Below are 20,613 nucleotides of genomic sequence, written 5' to 3'. Positions count from 1 at the left end.
AGGTATGGCGACTGAGAAAGTCCGCCTTGACATTCATGACTCCGGCAATGTGGGCCGCTGAAAGCTGCTCCAGGTTCGCTTCCGCCCACTGGCAAAAACTCATAGCCTCCTGGCTAGAGGGGCGCTCTTGGTACCTCCCTGGCGGTTGATATAGGCCACAGCCGTGGCATTGTCCGACAGGACCCGTACAGGCTTCAACACCAGTACCGGGATGAACTCCAATAACACCAACCGAATGGCTCTGAGTTCCAGGAGGTTGATAGACCACTTGCCTCTGCAGGAGACTAGAGCCCCTGCGCTGTCCTTCCCAAGCAGTGGGCTCCCCAGCCCATCAAAGAGGCGTCTGTCGTGACGACAATCCACTCCGGGGTCACCAGAGACAATCCTGAAGACAACTTGTCTGTCTGCGTCCACCAGCTCAGCGCCTTGCGCACTGCTGGGTCCACGGGAAGGCGCACAGCATAATCCTCCGACATCGGAGTCCAGCGCAGCAGCAGAGATAGCTGTAGTGGTCTCATATGAGCCCTGGCCCAGGGCACTACTTCCATCGTGGCCGTCATAGAGCCAAACAGCTGCACGTAGTCCCAAGCCCGAATAGGAGAGGCTACTAGGAACTAGTCCACCTGAGCCTGAAGCTTGACAATCTGATTGTCTGGCAGGAACACTCTGCCCACTTGGGTGTCGAATCGAACTCCCAGATACACCAGGGACTGAGTCGGGCGCAGCTGGCTCTTCTTCCAGTTGATGATCCATCCCAGGGAGCTCAAAAGAGCAACTACCCGGTCCATAGCTTTGCCGCACTCTGCATAAGAGGGGGCTCGGATCAACCAGTCGTCCAGATAAGGATGGACTTGTACTCCTTCCTTTAGCAGGAAGGCCGCTATGACCCCCATTACTTTGGAAAAGGTCCGCGGAGCAGTAGCCAACCCGAAAGGGAGGGCTCTGAACTGGAAGTGTCGTCTCAGGACTGTAAAACGCAGAAAGCGTTGGAGAGGAGGCCAGATGGGAATATGCAGGTACGCTTCCTTGATGTCCAAGGAAGCCAAGAACTCTCCTGCCTTCACTGCCGCTATAACAGAGCGGAGAGTCTCCATGCGAAAGTGCCTCACTTTCCAGGCCCGATTGACCCCTTTGAGGTCGAGGATAGGCCGGACAGAACCTCCTTTCTTTGGAACCACAAAGTAAATGGAGTAACGTCCCTTGCCAATCTGATTTTTTGGCACCGGAACGACCGCACCCAAGCGGATCAGGTTGTCCAAGGTCTGCTGCACTACCACAGCTTGACCGGAGACTTGCAGGGAGAGAGTACAAACCCGTCTCTTAAGGGTTGGCAGAACTCTAGCTTGTAGCCGCCTCTGATGACTTCCAGCACCCACGCGTCTGAAGTTATAGTGGTCCACTCGCCCAGAAACGAGGACAGCCGTCCTCCAATCTGCACTGGGGCGTGGACCAAGGCCCCGTCATTGGGTACGAGACCCTGGGGGAGGACCGGAGGGAGCACCTCCGGGACGGTGGTCTCTGCGAAAGGAATGCTGCTTGGGGGAGAAATTCCTCTTGAAGGAAGAGGGGGCAGAGGAACCCGACTTGCCCGGGCGGTACCGATGGGCTTCCTGCAATCGTCCTCTGGAGGTATCGGGACGAGTACTAACCCGAGCCCTGACCTCTGGTAATTTCTTGCCCTTAGACGTGCCGAGATCGGTCACGATTTTGTCCAGCTCGACCCCAAAGAGCAGCTTGCCTTTAAAAGGCAATCTAGCCAGGCGGGATTTAGAGGCGTGGTCAGCAGACCAATGTTTCAGCCAAAGCCACCGCCGCGCAGAGACTGTCTTGAGCCATGCCTTTAGCTGAGGCTCTCCAGACATCATACAGCAAGTCTGCCAAATAGGCTAAGCCCGATTCCAGGGCCGGCCAATCAGCCCTCAAGGAATGATCCGAGGGGGAAGCCCGCTGCACCATAGTCCGGCACGCCCTGGCCACATAGGAGCCGCAAACTGAGGCCTGCAAACTTAAAGCAGCTGCCTCAAAGGACGACCTTAAGGCCGCCTCCAATCTTCTGTCTTGGGCGTCCTTTAGGGCCGTGCCACCTTCCACCGGCAACGCCGTTTTCTTAGTCACCGCAGTGATTAAAGAATCCACGGTAGGCCACAGATAGGCCTCACGTTCACTCACAGCCAAAGGATAGAGGCGGGACATAGCCCTAGCCACTTTAAGGCTCGTTTCCGGGACATCCCATTGAGCCGCAATTAAGGTGTGCATGGCATCATGCACGTGGAAGGTTCTAGGCGGGCGCTTCGTCCCCAGCATAATGGCAGAGCCAACAGGGGCTGAGGGAGAGACGTCCTCCGGAGAGGAAATCTTCAAAGTGTCCATGGCCTGTAACAACAGGTTGGGCAAATCCTCTGGGCTAAAAAGCCGTGCTGCAGAGGGGTCATCCGCTCCATCCGAGCGGGGATCTATCTCCTCCAAGGAATCCGCAAAGGATCGTTGGGAGACCTCAGACACGCTGCCCTCATCTACATCGGAGGAGACAAAAGTCCTCCAAGGCCTGGAAATCAACCCGAGGGCGTTTACCTCTGGGAACCTCAACCTCTTTATCAGAAGAGGGAGCAGGGGCAGCGTTTGCATGAGGAAAGCCTGATGCAGCAGCAAAACAAACTCGGGGGAGAAACCCCCCAGACTGTGCACTTCCGCAGCCTGGGCAACAGCCCTAGACGCACTCTCAACCGGCGCTCGCAATAGCGGGGGAGAGACATGCTGCGCATCCAAAATGGCGTCCGGCGCGAAACTCCGTGAAGTAGCCGCGCGGGAAGAACGGCGCTTAACTTTAGCCGCTTTTGTGCCGTCGCCCAAATTAAGGGCGTTCATGGCATTAATGTCTCCAACCTCAAGGGCGGCCCCGAAGAAGCCGTCCGAGCCGCGTGGCCGGCCAAGATGGCGGAGGCGAGGAGCGGGGGATGGGCGTTTATGGCGGGAAAAAAACTGCCACGCCGGAGGAACGACCGGGACATTCATCGGTCACTAAACTATCACCCATCAAGGGCGAATCAGGTTGTAAAACCCCCGCATCCCCTCTAGAAGCGCTCCAGCGATCCGGGGAGCGACCCTTTGCGCCCTCGCCCTCCGACGCCATTGCCACGAGGAGAAGAATCGGGGAACCCCCTGCCCGCTATAAAAAGGTAAAATTACCTGCTTGCCGCTCCGAGCTGTAACGAACTGGTGTCCCAGTGAGTAGCTGCAATGAACGTTTAAAGAAACGTCGAATTAAACGCCTTTAAAGACGTTTAAAAATTTTTTTTTTTTTTAAACGGAGCCAGCGGGAGGGGGGAGAAAAGGAGGGACCTGGCACCACCAGGTTTGCACTTGCTCAAAAGAGCCCTCAACCCCAGGCACTCAACAAAACCTAAAAATTAGGCTTGGAGGCCTAGCCAGAGCTGCTGCTGTGTGTGACCACCACCTGCTGAGATAGAGAACATACTGAGGAGTTTCCGGCAGCACATGACCACATATAGGGAGGCAAAAGTTTGCTCTCTATCTCCACCTGCTGGTAGATGGACACAACCCACCAGTCTATGGATTGATCAGCTTGATGATATGGAAAAACTGATTTTTAGCGACATCACCAGTGTAAGGAGGTCTAATGCTCATGAGAAAACTCCAGCACTCTACTGCTTTGTCAGAGACAAGTCTCACAAACACACCCATGCCCCAGACACTGCAGCTACATAAGAGCAACCATATTAGGTCAGACCAATGGTCTATCTAACCTAGTATCAAGTACCTGGCAGAATCCCAAAGATTCCCTTTGGGCTAAGTGGTGCCTTTCCCTTGTCAACTTTAGTAACAGTTTATGACCTTTTTCTCCAGGAACTTGTCTAAATCTTTTCCCCCAGGCATGCTAACTGCTGTTACTGCAACTAATGATGATGAGGTCCACAGCTTAACTATTCATTGAGTGAAAACATTTTTTTCTTCTATATTATTACCATGTAACATCATGGAGTGTCCACTAGTCTGTACTTTTTTGAAAGAGTAAACAATCAATTCACTCCACCTGCTCAACTCCACTCAGGATTTTGTAGACCTCTTATCATAACCCCTTCTGAACTGTCTTTTCTAAGCTGAAGATACCACTATATCTTTTTTTTGTGATACAACCAATAGAAATTGCACCCAATACACAAGGTGAGGTCGCACCATGGAACAATATAGACATTAATATTCTTTTGTCTTATTTTCCGTTCTTTCCTAATAATTCCTAACATTTTTTTTTGCTTATTTTTTGGCTGCTACAAACAGAATAGCATTGTCCACAATGAAACCTATGAAATCACAACCCAAGAAAAAAAAGATCTAATTTGGAACCTAGCATCAGGTAGCTATAATCTGGATTATTTTCCCCCCCGTGTGCGTGTGTCAATTTAGGAGTAAATATCTTTCATGGAAAGAGTGCTCGATGCCAGAAATGCCTTTCCATGGGCGAATGCATGGGATAAGCACAAAGGATTCTTATATGAAAGAACGGAATAAAAAAAAATACACGTATTAGCTGTGCTATTAAATGGCATCTAGTAGTTCAAAGGTAAGGCTAGTGCTAGGCGGACTTCTACGGTCTGTGTCCCAATTAGGATGGAACAGATATTGTTGGGCTGGAGAGGGCTTTGACAGTAAATACTCCAGTAGCTGAAAATTAAGACAGTGCCAGGTGGACTTGCACAGTCTGTGCCCTGAAAACGGCAAGGCCAGCAGATCAAGTATGTATATGCTATATAGCATATACTAAGTTTATCTTGCTGGACAGACCATCCTGGTCGTTATCTGCCATCACCCACTATGTTATTTTGCACTTATCCACATTAAATTTAATCTGCCACTCGCATTCCCAGCCCTTCCTGAAATTTCCTAGACTGTAAGCAATTTAATGTTGAATAGTTGTGTTTCATACTGCAGGATGCACCACAGCATCGGCCAGGTTTTGAATGTATGTATGGTAAATAATTTGTATTTTTTTTGAGGGGGCATGTCAGGGGCAGAAAGTGGGCATTCCTGAACTAACTGAATACACACAGACTAACGCCTATAAAATAGGCCCAATGCTCCTGCAGTGCAAAGCCATTAATGGAAAAAACAGAAATTCAGGGTTTCCCGGCCACAGTAAAAATAGCCTTAATGAACAGGAAAGATACATGCAAGGGTGTACTACAGCTTTGTAAAAGGAACCACTGACCACCTCACTTGTCATTTCCAATTCCAGATCATTTATAAATATTAAAATACTGGTTTTCAATAAATGGAAGGAGACTATGCAGGAAAGCTATGTGCTTTGAAAATAAAGCAAAGATACTTACCTGCAACAGGTAATCTTAGATGACGGCAAGCCTTATATTCTCACACATGGGTAACACGATCCCGTGTTGCACGGTGTGGAGCTTATGACAAGCGGAAGAGAGCTCTGTGAAGCACGAGATACTCTCCACTGCGCATACATGAGTGCCTTCCTGCCCATTGCCAGAGCGTGGTTACCCCGGTACAATACTACAGCATAGAAAACAAAAATAGGAGACAACTCCAAGGGGAGATGGGAGGGTTGTGAGAATATAAGGCCTGCTGTCCTCAGAGAATATCTGCTATGGGTAAGTATCTTTGCTTTCTTTGAGGAGAAGCAGGCCTATGTGTTCTCTCACATGGGAATTCCCTAGCTACCATGAATGAATTCTTTGTGTAGGTCTTCACAGAGGAAGATTTGGGTGGGATACCTGTGTCAGAAGTGGTATTTCAAGCGGATGAGTCAGACAAACTTACTGAATTCACAGTAAACCTGGAGGATGTAATGGGGCAGCTCAGCAAACTGAAGAGTAGCAAATCTCCTGGACCGGATGGTATACATCCTAGAGTACTGATAGAATTGAAAAATAAGCTTGCGGAGCTACTGTTAGTGATATGCAATTTATCCTTAAAATCAGACATGGTACCGCAAGATTGGAGGGTGGCCAATGTAACGCTGATTTTTCAAAAAAGGTTCCAGGGGAGATCCGGGAAATTATAGACCGGTGATCTGACGTCGGTGCCGGGGAAAATGGTAGAGGCTATTATTAAAAACAAAATTACAGAGCACATCCAAGGACATGGATTACTGAGACCAAGTCAGCACGGCTTTAGTGTGGGGAAATCTTTCCTGACCAATTTACTTCAATTCTTTGAAGGAGTAAACAAACATGTGGACAAAGGGGAGCCGGTTGATATTGTGTATCTGGATTTTCAGAAGGCGTTTGATAAGGTACCTCATGAAAGGCTACAGAGGAAATTGGAGGGTCATGGGATAGGAGGAAATGTCCTATTGTGGATTAAAAACTAGTTGAAGGATAGGAAATAGAGAGTGGGGTTAAATGGGCAGTATTCACAATGGAGAAGGGTAGTTAGTGGGGTTCCTCAGGGGTCAGTGCTAGGACTGCTGCTTTTTAATATATTTATAAATGATTTAGAGAGATGGGAGTAACCAGCGAGGTAATTACATTTGCTGATGACACAAAGTTATTCAAAGTTGTTAACTCGCGACAGGACCTTACGAGACTGGGCGGCTAAATGGCAGATGACGTTTAATGTGAACAAGTGCAAGGTGATGCATGTGGGGAAAAAAGAACCCGAATTATAGCTACGTCATGCAAGGTTCCACGTTAGGAGTTACGGACCAAGAAAGGGATCTGGGTGTCAGTGTCAATAATACACTGAAACCTTCTGCTCAGTGTGCTGCTGTGGCTAGGAAAGTGAATAGAATGTTGGGTATTATTAGGAAAGGTATGGAGAACAGATGTGAGGATGTTATAATGCCGTTATATCGCTCCATGGTGCGACCGCACCTTGAGTATTGTGTTCAATTCTGGTCGCTGCATCTCAAGAAAGATATAGAATTGGAAAAGGTGCAGCGAAGGGTGACTAAAATGATAGCGGGGATGGGACGACTTCCCTACGAAGAAAAGACTAAGGAGGCTAGGGATTTCCAGCTTGGAGAAGAGACGGCTGAGGGGAGACATGATAGAGGCATATAAAATAATGAGTGGAACAGGTGGATGTGACGCGTCTGTTCACGCTTTCCAAAAATACTGGGAATAGGGGGCATGCGATGAACTACAGTGTAGTAAATTTAAAACAAGTAGGAGAAACATTTTCTTCACCTAACGCATAATTAAACTCTGGAATTCGTTGCCGGAGAACGTAGTGAAGGCAGTTAGCTTGGCAGAGTTTAAAAAGTCCATAGACCGCTACTAAATGGACTTGGGAAAAATCCACAATTTCGCTAATAACTTGTATAAAGTTTTTGTACGTTTGGGTAGCTTGCCAGGTGCCCTTGACCTGGATTGGCCGCTGTCGGGGACAGGATGCTGGGCTCGATGGACCTTTAGTCTTTTCCCAGTATAGCATTACTTATGTATATACCGAAAACCACAATTGGTCAGTTGGGCCTCGTAATGGCAAGAACGTAACAGATTAACCTGAAGCTATATACAACTATGTAAGAGTGCAGCCCGGAACAGAAAGAAATAGGCCTAGGGGGGTGGAGTTGGATTGTAGACACCAAACATTCTGCAATACTATTGCAACAGGTATCCTGCTCAAAGCAGTAGTGCGATGTGAATGTGTGGACTGAAGACCATGTTGCAGCCTTGCAAATTTCTTCAAATGGAGGCTGACCGCAAGTGGGCCACCAACGCAGCCATGGCTCTGACAAAGCACCTTCTAAGGTCAGCCCAGCCTAGGCATAAGTGAAAGAAATGCAATTAGTGAGCCAATTAGGGAAATTTGGCATTGCGGCTGGGCGCCTTAAGATCTAGCCGCAGAATTCTGACGCACAACGAGCTGAAAGGCCAACACTGAGTTCCCACTCTCCCGGATCCAATGTGTTTTGACTCAGAAAATACGCTTGAACATTTGTTGCCACTGCAATGTGAGCAAATGAAATTCGCTGCAGGCAAGCCTCTGTCCACTGAAGAAGCAAGGCAGCTTCCTGACAATGCACGGCTGGTAAGTCACAGTCGTCATGTTGTCGGATGGGACCTGCACCGGCCAGCCTTTAAGGACAGACTAGAAGGCCAGAAGAGCCTGATGAACTGCCCAGAGCTCCAGCCTTTTGACGGACCATGAGGCCTCAGTCATAGACCAGATACCCTGTGCGTACCAAGAGTGATAGTGTGCTCCCTCATCCCGACAGACTGGCGTTGTTGATCACCAACGTCTGGAGTGTTGCGTAGCCACCACTCGAGGAGCCCTGGGCTGCCAAGTCAGGCGCTGCTTGTAGTCCTCCCACAGACCACTAGCCCAGCAGAGACTGCTGAAGGGGCTGGCATGTGAGCACAAGCCCACGGAACCACCTCCAGAGATGCAGCCATGGACACCAGGACCTGGACAGAATCCTTCGATTCATGCGGTGCTGCCATGGAAGTCTTCAACTCCCCCACCCCCCAGGGGGATGTGTGGTGCTGCCTGCTGCAATGGGTGTGTTTCCCCCCCCCCCCCCCCCCCCCGACTGGTACAGTATCACATATCACTCTCCCTCCTCTCTCCACCCCCGCCCTGCAGGAATTTAAACTTCCAGACCTCCGGCAGCATGATTCAGCGATATAAGTGCTGCCTTCCGCCAGCCCCAGAAGCCTTCTCTGTACAACGTCCTACCTATGCAGGAAGCTGTACAGAGAAGGCTTCCGGGGCAGGTCAAAGGCAGCACTTACATCACTGATGCTGCCAGCAGGCTTGGAAAGTTTGGAGGCCTGTAGAGCAGGGTAGGGGTGGAGAGAGAGGTGGGAGAGTGATGTCAGCCAGACCACAAGGAAAGGGAAAGGTGGGGTGGAGAAAGATGGCGATGCTAATCCGAAGGAGAAGAGGGGACAGCAACACCAGACTTCAGAAGGGCAAAGGAGGGTGGAGAGAGGAGGAAAAACGATGCCAGACCACAGGGGAAAACAGGGTGGAGAGAAGAGGGAGAGTGATGCCAGACCAAAGGGGAAGGAGGAAGCAAATCCAAAGGGTGAAGGAGTTGGGGAGGGGGAAAGGTGGGACATGTGAGGGAGGGGAGACTGGGAAAAGGTTGGATCTGGAGATGGACAGAATGAGATGCAGTACTATGGGGCAGGGGAGAGATACTGGCTCTGGGGTGGGAGTGCAGAAGAGAGGGAGAAAGAAGGGCAAGGAACATGGGAACAGGGGAGGGGAATAGGGACAGGTACAGAGAAGGGAGATTATGGACAGAAGAGATAGGGAGCCTGAGGGAATGACAGTAGACATGAAGGGTCATTCCATGTCAAGTGGTCTGCTTTCAGAGAAGTGCCCTGCTCAACCATCACGGATTTCAATGAAATTTTCTGTGAACATTCATACATGTCTCCAATGAACATTGGTAAAGTTTTACATTCGCCGATGCAATACTTGCTGAGATATAGTAATCTGTTTGACCCCATACTGCAGCCTTCTATGGTATGACTCTGAGATTTCGGCAACTTTGAGACACTGTATCTCCAGCAATATTTTGTGGAGAGAAACAAAAGTTGGCCATCTTGTACAACTTTTTGCGATCTATTAAACAAAATAATAAAAAAATCTTCATGAGCGATTCCCATGAAGAAAACTTGGAGCAAACTTGGTCCGAAAAATTGTAAAGTTTGGCTTTTTATATCTCTGGAATTAAAGGTGTGATAAACCTGAAACTTTGCACACAACAATTTATCAACACAAGGTTTTCGAATATAAAATTTCATTCTCCTAATATTTTCCATTTGTTCACAAATTGAGTGTAAAGTTGATGATTTCTGCAAAAACGCCAAAAACAGGGTATTTTTAGCCCACTTTTACAAAAAAAAAAAAAGACCGTTGGAAACTCTTTTTAATCATTTTCATTAGAAAAAGCATGTTTCAAACACTGGAGCCCGGAAAGAAGCAATATACCAGCATCTGAAACCAAGCCTCAAAAATCCTCCAGGTGTGAATATAATTTAGAGATGTAGACCAACGACGCGACCTAAGCATGATAGCAATCACTGGAGCAGAATAGCCTTTCCTAGTTAAACGAGCCCGTTCAAGAGCCAGGCCGTAAGACAAAAATCAAGCTGGGTCTGGATGAGAAATCGGTCCTTGCAGTAGAAGGTTCTTGTGAACAGGGAGACGAAGAGGAGGCGCACACAGAAGACGCTGGAGGTCTGCGAACCATGGACGTCGGGGCCAATCTGGAGTCACTAGAACTACCGATCCTCCGTGCACCTCGATCCTTTGTAACTCAACATCAAATTACATATGACCATTTCAAATTCACAAACCTTTTATACATATAGTTCACTCTGCATAACTCAATATATTAAACTTCATTTATTCCTGCGGGCACAGGTAGCAACGTCAATCCTTTGTAAGAGACGACCGAATAGAGGCCACGGAGGAAACGCGTACAGAAGCCCGGCAGGCCACTGCTGCAAGAGGGTGTCTATCCCTTTTGCGACTGAAGAAGCGAGGAACCTTTGCATTGGGACTGGAGGCAAAAAGATCTAGCACTGGAGTGCCCCACCAGGCTATCATCAACTGAAAACGCCCGAGAGCTGAGAGACCATTCCCCTGGATCGAGGGTGTGACGAATGAGAAAATCCACCTGAATGTTTTCGACCCCACCACATGAGAAGCTGAAATGGTGGACAAATGAAGCTCGGCCCATGCCATGTGTCAGGCTTTCAAGGCAGAAACTAGGTCCATGAGCCCTTGGGCCACTGCCGAGGAGCAGGCAAAACCACCCCACACCAGAGACAAGGCAGAACTCTTACAGAAACAGCTAGACTTCACCTGCACTTGAGCGCCCTTCCCCAGGAGTTGAGCCCCTGGGTGCAGGCGGCCGGCAGGACTTACCGGACAGGGTAGGCACTGGATACCAACTAAGCTGAACAGGGACTGAGGGTCAAAGGGAAAAGGAATATACATGGGCAGCAAGGCAGGAAACTGGGCTAGGACTCACAGACAGACAATACTACACAAAGCAGGAAATGGACAAGCTAAAGGACAGGAACTGAAAGCTGCCAAGCAGCCACTGAAGCAGGGTACAAATACCGACAGACAAGAGTCAGGACTAAAAGCTGCAGAGCAGCCACTAAGCAAGAGACACATACATACAAACAAACTAGACAAGGAATACAGACCAGAAACAAGACTAGGGAAGTAAGCAAATAAACCTAGGCTAAACTACACACAGATAACTAGAAAAGACAAGGAACTAAACAAGAAACCAGACTAGGCAGATGTGCAACAAAGCACCAACAAACCAGGGACCTTAGACGATGCAAAGGCAAACTCAAAAAGTTTCCAGGTGGTTAATAAACCCATCAGCCGCAGGAATCATGAAACAGTTACGGGTGAGGCTAGCTGCCAAACTTCAAACCAAGTCTGGAGGGCTGGAATATCTGGACCGGACCGGACAGAAAGTCTGGAAAGTCTATGGCAGCCACCGATTCTGGCCACCAGAGGGCGAGAGGAACACAAACCAAGACAGGCAGAAAGCATACTGAAGCACAGAGAGGCTTAACACACACAGGTGCAGTATAGTGGAGTAATCAGAGTCATGCTGGAAGCAGGCAGCACACAGAGACAGAGCTAACTCAGGAAGAACAGACAGAAACCAGCTCAGAAGCTGACCGCCGAAAATAAGGTGAGTCTGAGAGGGGTCACGACCACAATCGTGACATCATGAGACTCGCCGTCTCCCGTCGAAAGAGCAGACTCTTTGCTCCCCCCTGGCGGTTGACATAGGCCACAGCAGTGGTATTGTCCGACAGAACTCTCACCGTCTTGCCTGCCACCAGGGAACGAAACTCCTCAAGAGCTAGACGAATTGCTCTGGTCAGCAAGAAATTGATGGACTGGGACGCTTCCATGGGAGACCAGAGACCCTGCGCCAACTTGCCTAAGCAATGGGCTCCCCAGACCGAGACTGGCATCGGTTGTTAACGCTATCCACTGTGGAGACTGCAGTGGCACCCCTGTGGTGAGATTCTAAGTCCGCAGCCACCGAAAAGACTGCTGCGCTCTTGGGAATGCAGAGGCAACCCTACCTGAAGGGAGTCCATCTGACAGGACCATCTGGACAGGAGAGAAAATTGAAGAGACCTCATGCGGGGCCCAGGGGACTACATTTATAGCTGCTGCCATGGAACCCAGGACCTGAAGATAATCTCTAGAACAGAGACCAGGACTGTGAAGTAAAACTTGAATCTGAGATCGCAGTTTGAAAACCCTGCCCTGGGGAAGAAAAACAAGACCCCATGCTGTGTCGAAGGTAACCCCAAAATACTCCAGGGACTGTGAAGGAATCAGACAGCTCTTGGCTGAGTTCACCACCCAACCTAGGGACTGCACGAAATGCACTACTCTGTCCGTGACCTGCCGGCCCCTGATGAGCCAGTCATCCAAGTACGGGTGGACGAGGATCCTCTCCTTCCTAAGAGCTGCTGCCACCACTACCATGACTTTGGTGAGCGTATGAGGAGCTGTCGCTAGACCAAACGGAAGAGCCCAAAACTAAAAATGGTGTCCCAGAATTGCAAACTGCAAGAACGTTTGGTGACCGGTCCAGATAGGAATATGCAGATAAGCTTCCGTCAGATCTAAGGCCGTTAGAAACTCTCCGGTACGAACTGCCACTATCACCGATCGAAGGGTCTCTATTCAAAAACATGTGACTGAGAGCCCGATTGACGGCCTTGAGAGCCAAAATAGGACGAAAGGAGCCTTCCTTCTTGGGAACCACAAAGTAAATGGAATAACGACCCTGTCTGTACTCTGAAGGAGGGACTGGGCAAATTGCTTGAAGGTCCAAGAGCCTCTGTAGAGTGTCCCATACAGCGCCCGCTTTGTGGCGAGAGCGACAGGGAGACTCCAGAAAGGCGTCTGAAAGAGGCTTGGCGAACTCTTAAGGCATAGCCGTCTCGAAAAGCCTCCAAGACCCACTGGTCGGAGGTAATATGGGCCCACCACTGAAAGAACTGTGACAGCCGAGCTCCTACAGGAACCAGAGGAGAGGACCGCGCACCTTCATTGGGAAAAGCGGGAGGAAGACCGGAATAGGGCGCCTGAGTCTCGACCTCCCCCTACGGAAACCTCGAAAGGACTGAGGCCCAGATACATCAATCAAACGTTAAAAAAACCTAACACGTAAAAGTCCTAACGAATGTGAAAAAACGTAGAATGCACTAAAAAAACAAGTCGCACACGTTCTGTGCGGTATTGAAAAGTACAATGTATTAAACATTCATAATCCCCGTCGGTAATCTGCCCACAAATCATGCGCAGAGCAGCCAAACGTTATGCTGGCTGCTCTGTGCATGCCACAAACATCAAAACAAACAAACAAAATACCCACAACACAAACACGTGGCTCCCCGCTTCCCCCTGCACTAGAAGAAAATAAAACAAAAATCGAAATAGATCGGGAGGGGGCAAGGGCTCTCTTCAGGAGCATCCTGCATGGACGGCCTTGCCCCCCCCCCCCCCCCAGCTTCCCCCTGCACGAAAAATCTTAATTTTAGCAGCCCCGGTCCCCCTCCCTTCCTGTTTCTCTCTTCTCTGCCAAAGCTCCGCCTCCCGTCATCCTCCACCCCGTGCCCCCCGAGGTCGTCACCGTCGCTCCCCTCTCCACCGGGACCCGCCGTCCGCATTCCCGGGCCCGCGCAGCGCCTCTCACCTTTGAAGGCGCTGCACGGGCAGGAAGAAGATCTGTTCGTCGCCGAGTCTTCATGACGTCTCTCCTTCCCTGGCCTAGGCCTGCCCCCTAAGTAACTACGTAGGTTACTTACGTCAGACGGGGGCGGGCCCAGGTCAGAGAAGGAGAGACGTCATGAAGACTCGGCGACGAACAGATCTTCTTCCTGCCCGTGCAGCGCCTTCAGACAGAGGTGAGAGGCGCTGTGCGGGCCCGGTAATGCGCAGGAGGGGGGGAGCGGTGGCGATGACCTCAGGGGGGGCGGGGCACAGGGCGGAGGATGACAGGAGGTGGAGCTTTGGCAGAGAAGAGAGAAGAACAGGAAGGGAGGGGGACCGGGGCTGCTAAAATTAAGATTTTTCGTGCAGGGGGCAGCGGGGGGCAAGGCCGTACATGCAGGACGCTCCTGACGAGCGCCCTTACCCCCTCCCTATCTATTTCGATTTTTGTTTTTAGTTTTCTATTGATGCAGGGGGAAGCCTAGGAAGTACTGCTGTAGCGTTTTATTTAATTTCACTTTTAAACATGCCAGCTTGGATTTGTAAGCTGCAGGGGGGAGCGGGGAGTAGCAGCGTGTCCAGCTCAGGCCTTAAGGACAGCTCTGACTACACGTAAAATATATCGCGGTAAATGATTCGGTGCAATCGTTGGTATGGTTAGTGCATCCCGAATCGTCCACATTACAATGGTAGTTACTCTTTTGTATTCCGTTTTCGTTAGCTGCTTGCTTCGTCAGAAAAAGGCCTTTAATGCATGCAACGGTTAGGAATTTCCTTCGTTAAAGGGTTGTTAAGGGTTAGTGCATCTGGCCCCGAGTTCTGTTGAAAAACCTAGACCTGAGCATGAGCTCCGCGACCGGAATGAAACCTACAGAAATCTCTCGCCCGACCATGACCAAACAAACAAAGCACCCCAATTAGACGGGCAAGGCCTATCCTCCGGGAGAGCCTTTGTATCCCCAAAAGAAAGGACCAATTTATCAAACTCTTCTCCAAACAGAGAACCACTGAAGGGAAACTTACTCAGTTTAGATTTGGAAGCCGCATCCGCTGACCAACCTTTTTTTAAAAGAAGCCGCTCCGAAACAAATGCGAGGGAAAAGAAAACTCAGCACGAAGAAAATTGCTCTTTAAGGCCTCTGGGCACTGTAGTTCTGTTTTAAACAGCTGAGCGGGAGACGTAAATCCACACTAAAACCAATAGAACACAACAGAGCTGTCTGCTTGTTAATGCACTGGGGAGAGAAAGGTTTCTTTTTTTTTTTTTAAAGAAGTGGCTGCCTCTCCCAAAGGCAAAATCCCCTTTCCACAGAAAGGATAGCCCTTCCCAACTTAGTAAAGGGAGAAGGGGAGGAAGGGACCCGGGGGCACCCGAGTTTAACACGCCAGAGGCTAGAGGGAAAAAAAATCTATTTACCAAGCCTCTAAACTAGATTCCCGAGGCACAGAAGGAATACATTTTTTTTTTTTTTTTAAAAGAGAGAGAGACTAATGGGCTCACATCCTACCTGCTGGAGACTGAGAAAATACTGAGGCTAGGGTCATATGGTCAGGGCTCAGATTGGCTCTCAAGTCAGAATTTTCTCAGTCTCCACCTGCTGGAAGGCGTTAACAACCCCATCAGTCCAATTCTGGGCCAGTCCAGAGGGACGCTAAGGAAGGTTATGGTTACTAAAACATAAAGCTCCCAAGTTGGCTGAAGGACCAGCAAGTATATCCAGCATCTGGCATAGAAGAGGAAAACACCTATGGTTCCACCTGCCTGAAGAGAGAAAAATCTCAGAACTGCAACTCAGGTGAATCCTTACTTCTGGGAGGACCCAGGGGTTGATGCAGAAAGCTATACAGCTTCTAATGCAAGCTTAAAACCATGTGATGTAGAAAGCTAATTCTACACACATTTTATGTATTCAGAACTTGGCACATGCACACATAGGTTCAGTAAAGTGCAGCTTGTTGTGTACATGCCCAAAGAAAATGAAAGTGTCAGCACACATCTACAGCTGTTCTGCACATTAGTCTTGCAAAAACTTGTCACTCATGAAATTTTTCGGGGCTAATATTTATGTGCAGCACAACAGCCACAGATACAGTGGTGGAAATAAGTATTTGATCCCTTGCTGATTTTGTAAGTTTGCCCACTGACAAAGACATGAGCAGCCCATAATTGAAGGGTAGGTTATTGGTAACAGTGAGAGATAGCACATCACAAATTAAATCCGGAAAATCACATTGTGGAAAGTATATGAATTTATTTGCATTCTGCAGAGGGAAATAAGTATTTGATCCCCCACCAACCAGTAAGAGATCTGGCCCCTACAGACCAGGTAGATGCTCCAAATCAACTCGTTACCTGCATGACAGACAGCTGTCGGCAATGGTCACCTGTATGAAAGACACCTGTCCACAGACTCAGTGAATCAGTCAGACTCTAACCTCTACAAAATGGCCAAGAGCAAGGAGCTGTCTAAGGATGTCAGGGACAAGATCATACACCTGCACAAGGCTGGAATGGGCTACAAAACCATCAGTAAGACGCTGGGCGAGAAGGAGACAACTGTTGGTGCCATAGTAAGAAAATGGAAGAAGTACAAAATGACTGTCAATCGACAAAGATCTGGGGCTCCACGCAAAATCTCACCTCGTGGGGTATCCTTGATCATGAGGAAGGTTAGAAATCAGCCTACAACTACAAGGGGGGAACTTGTCAATGATCTCAAGGCAGCTGGGACCACTGTCACCACGAAAACCATTGGTAACACATTACGACATAACGGATTGCAATCCTGCAGTGCCCGCAAGGTCCCCCTGCTCCGGAAGGCACATGTGACGGCCCGTCTGAAGTTCGCCAGTGAACACCTGGATGATGCCGAGAGTGATTGGGAGAAGGTGCTGTGGTCAGATGAGACAAAAATTGAGCTCTTTGGCATGAACTCAACTCGCCGTGTTTGGAGGAAGAGAAATGCTGCCTATGACCCAAAGAACACCGTCCCCACTGTCAAGCATGGAGGTGGAAATGTTATGTTTTGGGGGTGTTTCTCTGCTAAGGGCACAGGACTACTTCACCGCATCAATGGGAGAATGGATGGGGCCATGTACCGTACAATTCTGAGTGACAACCTCCTTCCCTCCGCCAGGGCCTTAAAAATGGGTCGTGGCTGGGTCTTCCAGCACGACAATGACCCAAAACATACAGCCAAGGCAACAAAGGAGTGGCTCAGGAAGAAGCACATTAGGGTCATGGAGTGGCCTAGCCAGTCACCAGACCTTAATCCCATTGAAAACTTATGGAGGGAGCTGAAGCTGCGAGTTGCCAAGCGACAGCCCAGAACTCTTAATGATTTACAGATGATCTGCAAAGAGGAGTGGACCAAAATTCCTCCTGACATGTGTGCAAACCTCATCATCAACTACAGAAGACGTCTGACCGCTGTGCTTGCCAACAAGGGTTTTGCCACCAAATAAATTCATATACTTTCCACAATGTGATTTTCCGGATTTAATTTGTGATGTGCTATCTCTCACTGTTACCAATAACCTACCCTTCAATTATGGGCTGCTCATGTCTTTGTCAGTGGGCAAACTTACAAAATCAGCAAGGGATCAAATACTTATTTCCACCACTGTATATGCTGGCGCTGGCACTTTCATTTTTGTTCAGACATGCGCACATTATTGCTGTTACTTCTCGTTTGTTTAAAGCTGCAGATGCTGTTCTGGAGCAAAAAAAAGGCATGTTAAGTCACAAAACGAGTATGAAATCCTCTGAACCAACCCTTCTAGGCTGTCCCAGACCTGCCAAAAAATGTATTGCGTTGTGCACATGTCAAAACCATGGTTTCCTTCTGTGCATTGCAGCAGAATACATAACATTACCATTCATTTTGATACTGAGTGTGCCCATGTATTCTGCGCAAGTTAACACCCAAGCTCAACCCCTCCCTGAATTGCTCTGCAACATGCACATACAAACCATGCATTTAAGCTTGCTGTAGCCATCTGCATTGGCCTCCCAGTGCTGAGAAAAGGGATACGTCTATGTGCATCCATCAACTCCTGGTCCCAGACTTTTGATATTTTTCTGAAACTACTGTTCAGCTTGCACTCTAGGGAAGAAAATTAAGTAAATACCTTTTTTTCCTTCTCATCTCAGACACATCTCACTCAACGTGTAATTAAACTCTGGAATTTGTTGCTAGATGTGGTAAAAGCAGTTAGCTTAGCGGGATTTTAAAAAGTTTGGATAACTTGCTAAAAGAAAAGTCCATAAGCCATTATGAAGATGGACTTGGTGGGGAAATTAACCGCCTATTTCTAGGATAAGCAGCATAAAATGTAAAGTACTGTTTGGGAATCTTGCCAGGTATTTGTAACCTGGATTGGCCACTTTTGGAAACAGGATGCTGGGCTTGATGGACCTTCGGTCCATCCCAGTATGGCAACGCTTATATTCTTATTTTAGGGAACCAAAAGCACAGGCAGTGAAATAAGTGGATCACTGGAGCCATGGACCAACCATAGATAGCATTAGCAACCTGAAAAACTGGTTTATTTGCCTTCAAAAATAAAAAGTATCCTGCTACTCCTGAACAGGAGCTTATAGTAGCTCTGGACTAAAATTTTTGTTTTAAAAATCCAGTGTCTTTTTCGGTACTCTTTTGGATTAAAAGGTAAATATAGTAACCTTGTATAAAAAAAAAAAAAGATCTAAGTATATAGATACTTCTGAAGATACCCATCCAGGGAGAGAAAACAAGAAGCAGAGATTCAGAGGAGTATTCAGGTCCCAAGGACTGAACCATACAGCCAAAAGCAAGTTTTACTTTGTGCTTTTGATTGTACAGCGCTGCGTAACCCTAGTAGCGCTTTAGAAATGTCAAGTAGTAGTATTTGCTATAGAAGTCTGTAAATACTTTCTGGTGCCCACCAGAGATATAGCCACAGAAGTATAGTGGCTTTATGTTTCATCTTCGTTCCAATTTAGGACTCAATTTTATCAAAACTGTATGAACTAGGACCATTGCTTATGATTTATTCTTACTGTACACCGCCTTGTGTAAATTATTTCAAAAGGAGGTAATAAAGCCTAATTAATAATGTTTTCCTATTTTCTCACAATTTAAAATGCCAGTAATTACTTATAAGGTACTTGTGCTGTTACCCTAGATCCCTAGTTGGTGCTCAGCTACATTTGGAACATCACTGGATAGCAATTTGTGTAGTTTCTGTAAAAAAAAAGGGGGGGGGGCAGTAGCTAAAGACTGCACGACACTTAAGCGTCTATACTAGATAAAAATGCAGCTAAACTGTACGGAAAAGCAGAATAGTATCCCACTCCGTCATTTCCTCCTCAGTCTCCGACTGGGAGACACGAGTGCTGTTCCTACCCACATAAGTGTTAATACTAATTATTACACCAGTCTTCCAGAAGGGGAAAAAAAAAAAAAAAAAAAAAGAGATAGCCCTTTTTATATAAAATTCGGGGCTCATTCGGTTTTCCTTCCTCTCTCTCCCCCTTCCAACGGCGCGAACCCATGGCCTACAAGCACAAAGGCCGTTGGTACTTCCTGAATCTCGCGGGAGGGAGCTCCTTTAACTTCTCTAACACTACATAGAAATAAAACCAAGAGAGCTATAAAATCAATACTCAGTACGTCCCCTTAAATGACTAACCAACCAACAGGGCGCCATTTCACCCGCCGACGCGCTTTTATATACGCTTTTACCGCTTTCGGCGGAGGAGCCATTTTGAATTCAGTACCCAGAATTCACCCAGCGGCTTTTTCAAAATTACAGAAGCGACGTCTTAACGGGGGGGGGGGGGAGAGAAGACGGAAACGACTCAACGGCCACCAACTCAACTCGTGCCTCTACCCTTTCAGCGCTCCAATTTACTTGGGAACAAAAAAAAAAAAAAAAAGAATCCCTGTCAGTCAGAGGATTCGTATTACCTCTACTACTCTCACAGTACTTCTTTCTCACTGTGACGCTTTACCACTCCATACTCACCGTAACCGGACGTGCTTCTGAGAAAGAAACACAGAAGCATACAAGCCCCTTGGCACTCAACCGCCGCTCTCCCCGAGTCCGCCTGGCTGCGCCTGCTGCCCGGCGCTCAGGGAACTAACTAACTGAGAGGGTTAGAGGGAGGGCGGGCCCTACATTTGATTGACACCGCCGAACTTGCTGATTTGTTATAGCCCACAAAAGGTTGCCATGGATTCCGCTAAGCCTCGTCCCCTGATTGGCGGAACGGAGCTTTTAGGCAGAGGGCCTGCATTTGAAAAGGTTTGAGCACAGACAGGCTGAGGCTGGGCTTCTGCTGCTGTTGGCTCTCTTGGAAAGGAAGTGGTGGGCGGTTGGTTGGAGGGTAGTCGTTTCTCTTTTGTTATCACCATGTAACCCAAGCCGGTCTCGAGTCGTAGTGAAGAATTTCTTGGTTGGATAGACTACACATGAAGTTACTACTTGTGGTTAGAAGTAGAATACGTGTCTTTGAGAAGGTGGTGCTCCTTCTCTTCTTAATTGTGTGGTTGCTTTCATTTCGAAATGGGTTTAAACTAGATATATCTGCATTTCCTTTTGAAGATGTGCTTTAGGAACCGGGTTTTTAGGGATTTTTCCCCCTAGGATGACTGAAATCTGCATGTTACTTTCCTTGATACTTTATGAACATCTAAGATGTTATAATCTTTGAGTAGAGTTGGGCATTTGTGCCTGCCCAAATCGTGTGGTTTTGTTTGGAGAAGATTTGTTTTCCTTAATTCTTTTCTCATAAATGTTTCAAAATTCCTGCTTGAGTTCTCTGAATGGGGACGGTGTAAAATATATTGAGTTAACTATTTTAGGTAACATAATTTCCTGTACTAGGTAAGCCAATATATATAAAAATGCCCTTCC

The 20,613-nt window shown here is 48.0% G+C and overlaps 1 protein-coding gene across 1 annotated transcript in view; it reads right to left on the bottom strand.

The window, feature by feature from the left end:
* The window catches only part of CDCA4 (cell division cycle associated 4), a 38,890-nt gene extending 19,029 nt beyond the window's left edge, over positions 1-19,861 (bottom strand). Inside the window, exon 1 of the mRNA XM_030214766.1 lies at positions 19,723-19,861. The gene's annotated coding sequence lies outside the window, so the exon portion shown is untranslated. The remainder of the gene's footprint in view (positions 1-19,722) is intronic.
* Between the last annotated feature and the right edge of the window lie 752 nt (positions 19,862-20,613).

Source organism: Microcaecilia unicolor, chromosome 9 (assembly GCF_901765095.1).
Source record: "Microcaecilia unicolor chromosome 9, aMicUni1.1, whole genome shotgun sequence".
NCBI lineage: Eukaryota > Metazoa > Chordata > Amphibia > Gymnophiona > Siphonopidae > Microcaecilia > Microcaecilia unicolor.
The sequence above is the reverse complement of the archived record's forward strand: the minus strand, read 5'-3'. Positions and strand labels throughout refer to the sequence as shown.